Source organism: Nicotiana tabacum, chromosome 15 (assembly GCF_000715075.1).
Source record: "Nicotiana tabacum cultivar K326 chromosome 15, ASM71507v2, whole genome shotgun sequence".
Lineage (NCBI taxonomy): Eukaryota > Viridiplantae > Streptophyta > Magnoliopsida > Solanales > Solanaceae > Nicotiana > Nicotiana tabacum.
This window is the reverse complement of record NC_134094.1, coordinates 58,835,581-58,848,714: the sequence shown is the minus strand read 5'-3', so window position 1 is coordinate 58,848,714 and position 13,134 is coordinate 58,835,581. Positions and strand designations below refer to the sequence as shown.

The 13,134-nt window shown below is 44.4% G+C and overlaps 1 non-coding gene across 1 annotated transcript; it reads left to right on the top strand.

The window, feature by feature from the left end:
- The first annotated feature begins 1,657 nt into the window (after positions 1-1,657).
- On the top strand, positions 1,658-1,764 carry LOC142169957 (small nucleolar RNA R71). The gene has a single exon (XR_012699577.1). It is a non-coding gene; the product is annotated as a small nucleolar RNA R71 (small nucleolar RNA).
- Positions 1,765-13,134: the final 11,370 nt, after the last annotated feature.

The window sequence follows — 13,134 nt, the reverse complement described above, 5'->3', positions numbered from 1 at the left end:
CACACATCCATGCAGAGAAGTTCTTCTCAGCCTTCATGGGGTACACCCCACACTTATCTTTCTCACTCACCGCAACCTTCTCTTTCGAGCCCTTCAATTTCCATTCGTTTTTGCACCAAGTTTTCTACATCCATCTTAAATGTCATAGTTTCCTCGCCCACTCTAAGCGTGAGTTTTCTCTCATGTATATCTAATATCACTCTACCCGTCGCGAAGAATGGTATTCCTAATACGAGGGGGCCTCCATGTTTTCCTCCATATTCACCACTATAAAATTCATAGGAAATACGAACTTATCCACCCAAACTAACACATCTTCCACTATCCCTTCGGGTATTAAAGTCGTTTGGTCTGCCAGTTGCAACAATATTGGTGCAGACCTTATCTCTCGAATCTCCTTCTCCAGTTTCCTGTAAATAGATAGAGGAATTAAACTAATTGAGGAACCAGAATCACATAAAAACTTATCAAAATTAATAGTTCCTAAAGAGCAAGGTATAGTAAAACTCCCTGGATCTTCACACTTTTATGGGAGTTTATTTTTGCAATATCGCACTGCAATGCTCTATGAGCTTGACCACTGAAGTCCCTTCTACTTTCCTCTTCTTCGTAAGGATTTCTTTCAAGAATTTAGCATAAGAAGGCATTTGTGAGAGCACTTATGTGAATGGTAAGTTCACATGAACCTGTTTCAGCTCATCCGAAAATCTCTCAAATTGCTTGTCCAGCTTTTCTCTATATAGCTTTTAAGGGAAAGGTAAATAAGGCATATGCTTGCTCTCTTCATATTCCTCCCTTCTCAATTTTTCCTCCTTCTTTTTCTCACTTTCATCGAGCCTTTCTTCTTCTTGTCATCATCACTTTTCGGCTGCTCCCCACTTTCTTTTTCATGTATCACATCTTTTTGGATCGGGGGTGGGATCTTTCTACTTACAACTTCTCAAGGTTACAACATTCACTATTTCTTTTGGATTTATTCCAGTATCATCAGGGAGAGTGCCTGGAACCCTCTCAGATAATATTGTTGCAATCTGTTCCACTTAGTTCTCTAAATTTTTAATTGCTGCTCCTTTTACTCCAAATCTTTCATCAGTTTTCACAATGAAGGCCTTCATGAGCTCTGCTAGACCAGGATGATTGGGCTGTTGAGGCTGAAACTGCTGCCTCGACTGATTCATAAACCCGGAGCTCCATGTCCTTAGAATCTGGGGTGGTTTTATTGCCATGCATTAGCGGTATCCCCCAGGTGAACTCCATGAAAATCCTAGGTGCTTCTGACCCATTGCATTAAAGTTGTAATTCCCCACAATATTTACTTCCTCAATTGAGGCTTGTCACTCATGAGTAGGGTGTCCTCTTCCATATATATCACAGGCTTTGTGAGGCGTATCGAGGCTATGGTCAGCTTCCTTATTTCTTTAGCCATAGCATCAAGCTGCCAGATGTATTAGCATCAACTTGGTGCACACCAGTTGATCTTCTTCTTTCCGCAGTCTCCGAGGGCCACTAATTTTCATTTTTAGATAACTCATCAAGGATTGTAACTATCTCCTATGGAGTCCTCTTCATCAGCATGCCTCCAGCTGCATTGCTCAATGTTCTACGCGAGGCTGGTGTCAATCCATCCCAAAAGTCCTGGAGTTGCATCCAGAGTTCAATTTCACTATGTTGACACTTTCTGACTATTTCCTTAAACCTCTCCCATGCTTCACAAACAGTTTCAGTTTCTTTCGGGAAAAAGTTATGGATTTCACTTCTATACATACCCGTTTTAGCTGTGGAAAATTATTTATCAAGTGATTTTCTGGTCATATCCTCCCATGTTCTAATCAATCCCGTGGGTAAGCTTCGAAGCCATTATTTTGCATCATCTTTGTGTGTGAAGGGGAATGCCTTTAAGTATACTGCATCTTGTGACACACCATTATATGGAAAGGTGTTCATAATATCCTCGAAGTCCATTAGATGTGTGTTTGGATCTCCGTTCATCTTCCCTCCGAAGACACAATAATTATGAAAGGTAGGAAGCAATCCTTGCTTCAACTCAAAATTGTTAGCTGTAATTGGAGGTGGTCTAACACTTGATAAGCCTTAATTGTAGACCGGTCTAGCATAATCGCCCAGTGCTCTCCCAGGAATGGGAGCTATATTTTCGAACTGGTCTGCAGCCAAGGGTTGATTTTGAGCAATTCTCCGACCCCTCTCTTCTTCATAGATAATATGTGCTTCTCTAATATCTGCTTCCTCAGCATCCCGTGCAGCATTTTCTCATTGTTGCGCTGCCTCTCTTACAACATAATCTACATTATCGTCACTGTTTTCAGCCATAGTTTCTTTGGTTGAAGGTTTCCCAACCTTTTCTAACATCTCGGTGAGATTTCTTTTCTTCCTCAGCTGTCGCAGTTATTTTTCTATCTCTAGCTTGTATGATATCACTTCTTTCGCAGAAGCTAGAGTCATACACCAATCTTAACATGTAACCTGGGCACAACCAAAGAACACCAAACGTATGTCACGACCCAAAACCTAACCCATCGTGATGGCGCCTATCGTGATACTAGGCAAGTCAACATCTCCAAAATACTTTCAACATTTAACAGAAATGAATTAATATATTTAAAATAACCAGAGTCTTTCATAAAAATCGAGTTAAAATCCAAAGCATAAGTGCAGAAAAATAGCCCGACATCGGGGTGCCACTAAGTACATGAGTATCTATACCAGGAGCAGTCTAATACAACATCTAAAGAATAAGAACTGAAATGAGAATAAGATAATGAAGGAGAGCCAAGGCCTGCAAATGCCATGCAGCTACCTCGATAGTCTCCGGAATCAGCTGCTCAAACATCAATACCTGTTACGACTGTGTACACCTGGATGTGCACACGAAGTGCAGGGTGATGTGTGAGTACAACCAACTCAGTAAGTAACAAAAATAAATAAGGAACTGAGAAGCAGTGACGAGCTATACAATTACAATTCATTTTCAATAATTCCAGCAAAGAATAGACATGCTTTCACATCCGGCAGTTTAAGTCCAATCAGTTTTATACAGTTAAAGTTCAGGTAATCCAGATATAGGATCTTTTAGGAAATTTCACAACAATGACAAATAGCAACTAAGTGCATCAACAAATGAAAAACCAAGTACAGCCTCTCAGGGCAACAGTCACTCAACTCGTCACAACAGCTCAAATCACTCAGCTCTCAGCCCTTAGTACTCACACTCAATAGGTACATGCGCTCACTGGGGGTGTGCAGACTCCGGAGGGGCTCCTTTCAGCCCAAGCGTAATATCCGCACGGACAACTCACGTGCTATAGTATCAATATGTGGATTCCCAAGGACAACTCACACGCTGCACGGACAACTCATATGCCATAGTATCAATACCTCATAGACATGCCCTCGGCCTCACTCAGTCATCAACCTCTCTAGTATCTCGGGCTCTCAGAAATCACAAAGAACGGCTCAAACAAAGATAACATACTGTATCAACAAGAATCAAGAAGAGGTTGAGATATGATATGCGAGTAAAACCATGACTGAGTACAAGACATCAATTAGCAAGTAATTCAACAAAGTAAGTGACCTTTGCGGGTCCCAACAGTACCATCACATAGCCTAAGCATGATTTCTAACATGATTTGCAGTCAAGTTTCTTTAACACAGGGAAAGCATATAGCTAGCAACAAGTTATTCAACTTTACAGTTTTAGGGAATGGACCAAGTCCTAATTCCCATGGTGCACACCCATACGCCCGTCAACTAGCATGTGCGTCATCTCCAAAATACTCACATAATCCAGTAATCTGGGGTTCCATACCCTCAAGACAAGATTTAAAATTGTTACTTACCTCAAATCGCGTAAAATCCTACTCCGCAATGCCTTTTCCCCTCGAATCAATCTCCAAACGCCACAAGCAGTACGATATAATTAATATAGGCTAAAAGAATAGATTCCACAAGAAAAACACAAAATTGTAAGCCAAAATCAAAAATAGGCTCAACCCGGCCACCGGGCCCACGCCTAGAAATCTGACAAAAGTTACAAAACCCGAAAGGCCATTCACTCACGAGTCTAACCATACCAAATTTATCAAAATACGACACCATTTGGTCATCCAAATGCCCAAAATCCACTCTCGAATTCTCAAGCCCTAAACCCCCAAGTTTCACTTCAAAATCTAGTCTGTTAACCACCCGAAATCAACCCGAGGGCCCCGGGACCTCAACCAAACATACCAACTAGTCAAATAACCCAATGCAAACCTAGTCAAACCTTCAAATCACCCAAAACAACATCAAAACACAGATTACACCCCGATTCAAGCCTAAAGAACTTATAAACTTCCAAATTCTACAAATGATGTTGAACCATACCAAACTATGTCCGATTGACCTCAAATTTTGCACACAACTCCCCTTCAACATTACGGACCTACTCCAACTTCTGAAATCTGAATCCGACCCCAATATAAAAAGTCAATGCCCCGGTCAAACTTCCCAAAATTTTCACTTAGGCCATTTCAAACCTAAATTAGGTACAAACCTTAAATTTACAGTCCGGACACTCTCCTAAGTCAAAAATCACCCAACGGAACCGACGGAACTCCATTCCGGAGTCGCCTTGACAAAATTACGACTACGGTCAAAATACTAAGACATAAGCTTCCATTTTAGGGACTAAGTGTCCCAAAATACTCCGAAACTAAAAGCATGACCTCCCGGTAAGTCACGTAAGCAGAAATAGATACGAGGAAAGCAGTAAATAATGGGATCAGGGCTAATACACTCAAAATGATCGGCTGTGTCGTTACATCCTCCCCCTCTTAAAATAATCCGTCGTCCTCGAACGCGCATAGAGACATACCTGAAGTGGTGAAACGACGAGGATAACGGTTGTGCATATCATGCTTGGTCTCCCAAGTCGCCTCCTCGACCGGCTGGCCCCTCCACTGAACCTATAGAGAAGCAATATTCTTTGACCTCATCTTTCGAACTTGCCTATCCAAGATCGCCACCGGCTCCTCAACATAAGATAAATCCTTGTCCAACTAGACTGAGCTAAAATCCAATACGTGAAACGGATCGCCGTGATACTTCCGGAACATAGAAACATGGAATATTTGCTGAACTCCTGGTAGAATGGGAGGCAAGGCAAGCTCATAAGCAACCTCCCCAAGAAGTAACAATACATCAAATGGGCCAATAAACCTCGGGCTCATCTTGCCCTTCTTTCCGAACCTCATAACACCCTTCATAGGTGACACTCGGAGCAAGACCCGCTCTCCAACCAAGAATGCAACATCGCAAACCTTCCGATCCGCATAACTCTTCTGTCTGGACTGGGCTGTGAGTACTCTATCCTGACTCACCTTAACCTTTTCCAGAGCATCCTGAACCATGTCTGTACCCAATAATCTAGCCTCGCCCGGCTCGAACCAACCCACCGGAGACCTACACTGCCGACCATACAAAGCCTTATATGGTGCCATTTGGATGCTCGACTGGTAACTGTTGTTGTAAGAAAACTTTGCTAGATGCAAGAACTGATCTCACGAACCCCCAAACTCCATTACACATGCATGGAGCATATCCTCTAATATCTCAATTGTGCGCTCGGACTATCCATCCGTATGAGGGTGAAATGTTGTGCTCAACTCTACTCGAGTGCCCAACTCATGCTGTACGACCCTCCCAAACCATGATGTAAATTGCGTACCCCAATCCGAGATGATAGATACCGGTACGCCATGAAGCCTGACAATCTCGTGGATATACACGCGAGCTAGTTGCTCGGAAGAATAGGTTGTCATCACAGGAATGAAAAGAGCTGACTTGGTCAGCCTATCAACAATCACCCAAACTACATCAAACTTTCGCTGAATCCGTGGAAGCCCAACAACGAAATCCATAGTGATCCGCTCCTATTTCCACTCCGGAATCTCTAACTTCTGAAGCAACCCACCTGGTCGCTGATGCTAATACTTCACATGCTGGTAATTTAGGCACCGAGCTACATACTCAATTATGTCCTTCTTCATTCTCCTCTACCAGTAATGTTGCCTCAAGTCCTGATACATCTTCGCGTTACCCGAGTGAATAGAATACCGCAAACTGTGAGCCTCCTGGAGAATCAACTCACGCAAACCATCTACATTGCGCACACATAGCCTGCCCTGCATCCTCATGCACCATCAACACCGATAGTGACATCCTTAGCATCACCATGCTAGACCATGTCCTTAAGGACTATCAGATGGGGGTCATCATATTGACGCTCCCTGATACGATCATAAATAGAAGACCGAGAGACCACACAAGCCAATACTCGACTCGGCTCAGAAACATCCAATATAACAAACTGGCTAGCTAAGGCCTAAACATCCAATGCCAACGGCCTCTCTGCTGCTGGAAGATATGCTAAGCTCCCCAAACTCTACGCCCGGTGACTTAAGGCATCGACCACCACATTGGCCTTCTCGAGATGGTACAAAATGGTGATATCATAGTCCCTACAAAGCTCCAACCACCTCCGCTGACGCAAGTTAAGATCCTTCTTGTTAAACAGATGTTGCAAACTCCTATGATCAGGGTAAATCTCATAATGGACTCCGTACAAATAGTTCCGCCAAATCTTCAAGGCATGAACAATAGCTGCTAACTCAAGGTCATGGACAGGATAGTTCTTCTCATGAGGCTTCAACAGGCACGAAGCATAAGCAATCACTCTACCCTCCTGCATCAGAACACATCCAATACCAATCCACAAGGCATCATAATACACTGTGTAAGAACCAGAAGTTGATGGTAGAACTAGAACTGGAGCTGTGGTCAAAGCAGTCTTGAGCTTCTGAAAGCTCTCCTCACACTTCTCCGACCACCTGAAAGGAGCACCCTTTTGGGTCCATTTGGTCAAGGGCAATGCAATAAATGAGAAGCCCTCCACAAAACGGCGGTAGTAACCAGCCAAACTGAGAAAACTCCGAATCTCCGTGGTTGAGGACGGTCTGGGCCAACTCTGAACCACCTCTATCTTCTTCAGGTCTACCTGAATAACCTCACTGGACACCACGTGTCCCAAGAACGCCACTAAACTGAGCCAAAACTCACACTTGGAGAACGTTACATAAAGCTTCTCCTCCCTCAATCGTTGTAACACAAACCTCAGATGCTGGGCATGCTCCTCCCGGCTACGAGAGTACGCCAGGATGTCATCAATGAATACAATAACGAAAGAGTCAAGATAAGGCTGAAACACACTGTTCATCAGATACATGAACGATGTTGGGGCGTTGGTCAGCCCAAAAGACATCACAAGGAACTCGTAATGGCCATATCGGGTCCTGAAAGCTGTCTTAAGAATATCTGAGTCCCGAATCTTCAGTTGGTGATACCCTGACCTCAAATCAATCTAGGAGAACACCATTGCTCCCTGAAGCTGGTCAAACAAATCATCAATACACGGAAAATGATATTTGTTCTTGATTGTGACCTTGTTCAAATGTCTATAATCAATGCACATTCTTATAGTACTATCCTTCTTCTTCACAAATAGAACTGGTGCACCCTAAGGTGACGCTATGCCGAATAAACCCCTTATCAAGGGGTTCCTGAAGCTGCTCATTCAACTCCTTCAACTCAGCCGGTGCCATATGGTACGGTGAAATATATATGGGCTGAGTGCCCGGCACCAAATCAATACCGAAATCAATATCCCTGTGGGGTGGCATGCTCGGCAGGTCTGCAGGAAACACATTCGGAAAATCTCGCACCACCAGAATAGAATCAATAGCAGGGGTCTCTACACTAACATCCCTCACAAAGACTAGATAAGATAGACAACCTTTCGCAACCATCCGCTGAGCCTTCAAGTATGAAATCACTTTAATGGGAACATAGTCTATAGAGCCGCTCCACTCAACCCTCGGCAACCCCGGCATCGCCAACGTCACGGTTTTAGCGTGATAATATAAAATAACATTACATGGAGACAACCAATCCATATCCAAAATCGAGTCAAAATTGATCATACTAAGCAACAAGAGATCCACTCTAGTCTCCAGACTCCCAATAGTCACCAGACATGACCGATATACATGGTCCACAATGACAGTTTTGCCCACCGACGTAGACACATGAACAAATGAAACTAGAGGCTCACGGGGCATATCTGGATAATGAGCAAAATAAAATGACACATATAAATAAGTGGAACCAGGGTCAAATTATACAGAGGCATCTCTATGGAAAACTAAGACAATACCTATAATCACAACATTCGAAGCAATGGTAGCTGGTCTGGCAGGAAGAGCATAGAAACAGAACTGGCCGCCCCCTGATCGGCCTCCCCCTCTAGGGCGACCCCTAGCTGACTGAACCCCACCCCTAGCTGGCTGGGCGGGTGCTGAAGCTGCTGGTGCTGGTGCCATTGGTCGAGAACTCTGCTATGAAGTCCCAACCAACAACCTAGGGCAATCTCTCTTAATATGACCAAACTCTCCGCACTCGAAAGAGCCCCTCCTCTGACGGAACTGCTGCTTCTGATGCCCCGAAGAACTACCCGTAGACACCGGAGCTGACAAGGCAGGGTGATAAATCTGCACTGGTAGTGCACTGAATGAAGACTAGCCCCGCTGATAGTTGTGTGAACCGTGGCCAAATGATGCACCACGGTGAACTGGGCGAGCCGTCTGAGCATGTCTGAAAGGACGACCCTTACCGTGGTGGAACTGCCCCCAGAAGGAACACCGTTGAATCCACCTTGTCCACAAGGCCTCTTGGCCTCCCTCTCAACCCGCTCCTGCTGCGAACCATCTCAATTTGATGAGCAACGTCGACAACCTCATCGAAAGTAGCACCATACACTCTCTCTCTCTATTCATAAGCAATTGCAGCTGAAAAGTGAGGCCATCCATGAACCTCATAATCCTCTCCCTTTCTGTGGGAACTAACCAGATAGCATGATGGGCCAACTTTGAAAATCTCATCTCATACTGCGTCACGGACCTATCACCCTGATGTAGCTGCTCGAACTGCCTGCGCAGCTCCTCTCTGCGGAACTGAGGCATGAACTTCTCTAAGAACAGACCGTAGAACTGCTGCCAGGTAAGGGATGTTGCGCTGACCAGCCTATGCCTCTCGTAAGCCTCCCACTAACTGAAGGCAGACCTAGAGAACTGAAAATCAGTGAACGAGACCCCACTGGTCTCTAGAATACCTATTGTACAGAGTATCTTCTGACACCTATCCAAGAAGCCCTATGCATCCTCTCCCTCGGTACAACTGAAAGATGGAAGCTGCAGTCTGCCTTACCTCTCCAATCTACGATGCTCATCATCAGGCATGATAGGGACTACATAGTCCTGAGCAACTGCAACCGGCTAAGCTGGTGGTGCCCCCGGTGTCTGGAGTACCTGTACCACCTGCTCTGGTGTGCGGGAAGCGGGAGTCTGAGTACCTCCCCCATCCTGAGAAGTGGTTGTTGCGGCCAGAACAGAGGCTGCCTGAGCAAGATTGGAACACGCGGTCAGAATCTGAGCTAAGGCCTCCTGATGGCCTGGAATCATAATGGGCACGGGTGGTGCCTGAGCTAGTCCCACATGCTCATTCACAACTGGAGCCTGCTCCTGAACTGGGGCAACTGGCGGATCTACAGGTGCTGCCCTAGTTGCGGTGCGAGCTGTACCTCTGCCTCTACCGTAGCCTCTACCGCGACCTCGACCTCTCGCGACCCTGACTGGTGGTACCGGTGGCTGTCCATCCTACCCAGTAGTACGCGTACTCACCATCTGTGAGAGAATTAGAACAAAAGAAAATTTAGTTACCAACATCAAAAGATTCGCACGACAAAAATTCAAGAATGTGAAATTTCCAAAGGGTTCGGCAGCCTCTCGAAGATAAGTACAAATGTCTCTGTACCGATCCGCAAGACTCTACTAAACTAGCTCATGACTCTTGAGACCTATGTAACCTAGGCTCTGACACCAACTTGTCACGACCAAAAACCTAACCCATCTTGATGGCACCTAACGTGATACTAAGCAAGCCGACATCTATAAGGCCTACAAACTCCATGCAGCTACCTTGATAGTTTCCGGAATCAGCTGCTCAAATATCAATACCCGCTACGACCGGGAACACCTGGATCTGCACACGAAGTGTATGGTGTAGCGTGGGTACAACCAACTGAGTAAGTAACAAAAATAAGTAAGGAACTAAGAAGGTAGTGACGAGCAATACAATTACAGTTCATTTTCAATAATTCTAGCAAATAATAGACATACTTTCACATCCAGCAGTTTAAGTCCAGTCAGTTTTATACAGTTAAAGTTTAGGTAATCCAGATATAGAATCTTTCGGGAATTTCACAACAATGACAGATAGCAACTAAGTGCATTAACAAATGAAAAAGTAAGTACAGCCTCTCAGGGCAATAGTCACTCAACTCGTCACAATAGCTCAGATCACTTGGCTCTCAGCCCTCAGTACTCACACTCAATAGGTAACTTCGCTCACTGGCGGTTTGCAAACTCCGGAGGGGCTCCTTTCAGCCCAAGCGCTATATCCGCATGGAAAACTCACGTGCTCCATGGACAACTCACGTGCTATAGTATCAATATGTGGATCCGCACGGACAACTCACGTACTGCACGAACAACTCACGTGCCGTAGTATCAATACCTCACAGACAGGCCCACGACCTCACTCAGTCATCAACCTCTCTAGTCTCTCGCGCTCTCAGAAATCACAAAGATCTGCCCAAAAAAAGATAACATAGTGCATCAACAAGAATCAAGAAATGACTGAGATATGATACGCAATTAAAACCATGAGTGGGTACAAGACAGCAATTAGCAAGTAATTCAACAAGTACGTGACATCGGCGGGTTCCAACAGTACCATCACATAGCCCAAGCATGATTTCTAACATGATTTGTAGTCAAATTTCTATAACACAGAGAGAGCATATAGCTAGCAACAAGTTATTCAACTTTACAGTTTCACGGAATGGACCAAGTTCCAATTTCCACGGTGCACACCCACACGTCCGTCACCTAGCACGCGCGTCACCTCCAAAATACTCACATAATCCAATAATCCGGGGTATCATACCCTCAGGACCTGATTTAAAACTATTACTTACCTCAAACCGCGCAAAATCCTACTCCGCAATGCCTTTTCCCCTCGAATCAATCTCCAAACACCCCGAGTCTAGCCATAAGCAGTACGATATAATTAATATAGGCTAAAAGAATCAATTCCACAAAAAAATGAAATTATAAGCCAAAATCTGAAATAGGCTCAACCCGGCCCCCAGGCCCATGCCTCGAAATCCGACAAAAGTCACAAAATCCGAAATCCCATTCACTCATGAGTCTAACCATATCAAATTTATCAACATTCGACACCATTTGGTCATCCAAATCCCCAAAATCCACTATCCAATTTTCAAGCCCTAAACCCCCAAATTTCACTCCAAAACGAGTACAAGAAGCTTACCTCAATAATAACCTCGAAAATCTTCTCCAAAATCACCTAAATCCGAGTCCAAAATGTTGAAATAAGACTAAAATCGCGAACCCATGCTTTTAAACCTTCTACCTAGACTTTTCGCACCTGCGACCATCTATCCGCACCTGCGGGGCCGCTTCTGCGGAAACATTCCCGCTCTTGTGGAAGTCACTTATCCGCTGGCTCCGCTTATGTGATCAAAGGACAGCATCGACACCTATTGTAGGTGCGAGAATCCTATCGCACATGCGGCTCGATCTCACTCCTGCGCCTACCTGCCCGCTTCTGCGGCCATTGCATGTGCGGGAAAATGTTCGCACCTGCGACCTATGCTCAACTCATCTTTGGCCGCTTCTACGGTTCCTACCCCGCTTCTGTGGGCTCGCACATGTGGTGCCCACTCCACAGGTGCGGTCACACCAGTAGCAGCAGTACTTCAGCTGCTTTATCAACTCAAAATCTACTCCGTTAACCACCCGAAATCAACTCGAGGGCCCCGGGGCCTCAACCAAACATACGAACTAGTACAATAACCCAATGCGAACCTTGTCGAACCTTCAAATCACCAAAAACAACATCAAAACACAGATTACACCCGGATTCAAGCCTAAAAAACTTCTAAACATCCAAATTCTACAAACGATGCCGAACCATACCAAACCACGTCCGATTGACCTCATATTTTGCACACAAGTCACCTTCAACATTACGGACCTACTCCAACTTCCGAAATCCGAATCCGACCCCGATATCAAAAGTCAACGCCCCGGTCAAACTTTCCAAAAATTCGACTTTCGCCATTTCAAGCCTAGATTAGCTACAGACCTCAAATACACAGCTCGGACACGTTCCAAAGTCCAAAATCACTCACCGGAGATAATGGAATAAACAGAACTCCATTCCGGAGTCATCATCATATAATTCCTACTACCAGCCAAATCCTAAGACTTAAGCTTCCGTTTTAGGGACTAATTATCCCAAAACACTCCAAAACCAAAAACAAGACCTCCCGGTAAGTCACATAAGCAGAAACAGATATGAGGAAAGCAGTAAATAGGGGGATCGGGGCTAATACACTCAAAACGACTGGCCGGGTCGTTACTACATAAAAAGAGAAAATAGAAATAAAAAGATAAAATTCCTAAATTAGCACTACAAACTATTTCAAACACTATTGATTGCCAATCCTCGATAACGGCGCCAAATTTTGATGAGCGCAAAACTCACACTTAAATTATGCTCGCTAATCAAATATAGTCACTACTAAAAAATATGGTTTTAGCGACGGACAAATTCTGTAGCTAAACAGAAAAATTCGTTGCTAATCTCATTTAGCGATGGATTAGCGACAGATTATCAAGCAATTCTGCTAGCTACGGGCAATTTAGCGATAGATTAGCGACGACGTTCATAGCTAATTCCAGTTTTGTTTGTAATGAGTACAGTATAATATCGTATCCACAGGGATTGGATTTCAAAAGTATTCTCGTAGTTTCTAGCTCGGTTGCTATCCAAGGTGATCAACAATTAAGATTTATATGATTAATAACTAAACTTTACTAAGAATCTAAAGTTATTGACTAATGACAATCGAAACAAGGACTAAGCAAAGACAAT